Source organism: Tachysurus vachellii, chromosome 11, assembly GCF_030014155.1.
Source record: "Tachysurus vachellii isolate PV-2020 chromosome 11, HZAU_Pvac_v1, whole genome shotgun sequence".
NCBI classification, from domain to species: domain Eukaryota; kingdom Metazoa; phylum Chordata; class Actinopteri; order Siluriformes; family Bagridae; genus Tachysurus; species Tachysurus vachellii.
Window position 1 is genome coordinate 27,007,381 of NC_083470.1, and position 2,582 is coordinate 27,009,962.

The 2,582-nt window shown below is 46.3% G+C and overlaps 1 protein-coding gene across 1 annotated transcript in view; it reads left to right on the forward strand.

Moving 5' to 3' along the window:
- The first annotated feature begins 211 nt into the window (after window positions 1–211).
- Window positions 212–2,582, forward strand: part of lzts1 (leucine zipper, putative tumor suppressor 1) — an 18,257-nt gene continuing 15,886 nt past the window's right edge. Inside the window, exon 1 of the mRNA XM_060882273.1 lies at window positions 212–228. The gene's annotated coding sequence lies outside the window, so the exon portion shown is untranslated. The remainder of the gene's footprint in view (window positions 229–2,582) is intronic.

The following is a 2,582-nucleotide window of genomic DNA, read 5'->3' on the forward strand; positions in this document are numbered from 1 at the left end:
TAAAGAAAGAAAGAACAACAATAATGAAAGCCAACAAGAAAGAGAGACAAGTGAAATGAAAGAATGAGAGAGAGAGAGAGAGAGAGAGAGAGAGAGCGAGAGAGAGAGAGAGAGAGAGTGCAGTCAGAAAGCAGATAGAAATAAGAAAGCCACACCTGCAGTTCATCTCACACACACACATACACACACACACACCAAGCGGAGCTGCTGAGAGAGGAATGTGAAGGTGTAAGTAATTATTAATAATATATGTGTATGTGTATTAATGTGTATTAATATGTGTATTAATATATGTATATATTAATAATATATGTGTATATATATATATGTGTGTGTGTGTGTGTGTGTGTGTGTGTGTGTGTGTGTGTGTGTGTGTGTGAGACACATATACAGGTTTATAAATGTATTTCATGTGACTGAGGTGTAGTTACCTGCTAAGTGGTTCAGTCTGTAGTTTATTGTTTATTAAATGTTTAAAAGTTACTTTTTTTTATTGGTGTAGATTTGGAAATGAATTATCCGTAGTGTGTAATTGTGTGAGTGAATGAGTGTGTGTGTGTGTGTGTGTGTGTGTGTGTGCCCTGCGATGGGTTGGCACTCCGTCCAGGGTGTATCCTGCCTTGATGCCCGATGACACCTGAGATAGGCACAGGCTCCCCGTGACCCGAGGTAGTTCAGATAAGTTGTAGAAGATGAATGAGTGAGTGAGTAGATTTGGAAATGTCAGTCACTGAACGTGGGCGGGAACTAAATATGTAGTATATCAACTATCAACATGGTCTTGCTCTCAGACTTTTAGAAACAGATACAAAGTTCAAGGTAAAACTCAAGGACCAGGGTTAGGGAGGGGCTAGGGGTGGAGTTAAAAAGGGTCTAGGGGCAGGGTCAGGACAGGGTGTAGGGGTAGTTTTATGGAAGGGTCTAGGGGCAGAGTTATGATGGGGTTTAGGGGCAGAGTTATGATGGGGTCTAGGGGCAGAGTTATGGTGGGGTCTAGGGGCAGAGTTATGGTGGGGTCTAGGGGCAGAGTTATGATGGGGTCTAGGGGCAGAGTTATGGTGGGGTCTAGGGGCAGAGTTATGATGGGGTCTAGGGGCAGAGTTATGATGGGGTCTAGGGGCAGAGTTATGATGGGGTCTAGGGGCAGAGTTATGATGGGGTCTAGGGGCAGAGTTATGGTGGGGTCTAGGGGCAGAGTTATGGTGGGGTCTAGGGGCAGAGTTATGGTGGGGTCTAGGGGCAGAGTTATGGTGGGGTCTAGGGGCAGAGTTATGGTGGGGTTTAGGGGCAGAGTTATGGTGGGGTCTAGGGGCAGAGTTATGGTGGGGTTTAGGGGCAGAGTTATGATGGGGTCTAGGGGCAGAGTTATGATGGGGTCTAGGGGCAGAGTTATGGTGGGGTCTAGGGGCAGAGTTATGATGGGGTCTAGGGGCAGAGTTATGGTGGGGTTTAGGGGCAGAGTTATGGTGGGGTTTAGGTTTTCTTGGCAAAATGAAACAATGTACGGTGTGATTTGGAGACAGAGCTTTTAGCAGTGTCAGTGATTCGAAAAAATGAAACAAGGAAAATATACAGTTTATGGGCGGAGTTGAGCGTGACGTTATGGGCGGAGTTATGGGCGGAGTTGAGAGCCGTGTAAAAGATCAGTATTTGTATCTGACTCAGTCACTCTAAACAACAACACGTGTGATTAAATGACCCAGACGTGTCATAGATGTGTCTCGTCCTGCATCATCCAATCAGCAAGGAGCTGAACTTCTCTCTCACATGAGGACGTGTAGCAGCTCGTCGCTCAGATTCAGCAGCAGGAGATTCTTAAAAATATGACATCAGCAGCAGCAGCAGCTCACTTACCTCATTACGCCCTAACAGCTCTCTCATTGTCATTCTCACACACACACACACACACACACACACACACACACACATGCACACACACACACACACACACACATACACGCACACACGTGCAGACCGCAGGAACACTCAGGAGCCATTAGGGAATGAGAATCCACAGGAAGGAAGCAGAGGAAGAATAGTAATTAACACCATTCACCCTCTCTTCATCTCTCTCTTTCTCTCTCTCTCTCTCTCTCTCTCTCTCACACACACACAATCTCTCTCTCTCTCTCTCTCTCTCTCTCTGAAGAGGGGGATGAGAAATAGAAATGGAGGCTTCCTACCTTTCAATTATTCACTCTATCCACCCTAATGCCCCTCTTTTCATCTCAAGAGCTCTCGTTATCAAGAGTGCACTCATCTCTCTCTCTCTCTCTCTTACACACCCCCACACACACACTCACACACACTCACCCCCACACACACACTCACACACACACTCACACCCCCACACACTCACACACACACTCACACACACACTCACACACACACACACACACACTCACACACACAATCTTTAACCTTTCAGTGCGGTGATCCGTTTTCCATTTTTAATCAGTGTGTTCCTGCAGTGGGACACTTCGGTCCTGTGTTTTGTCTGGTTTTTGGACAGAGAGATTTCACACAGACAGATCCGTGTGAACCATCACCATAATTAACCTTATCAGCTCATGACGCCGCTC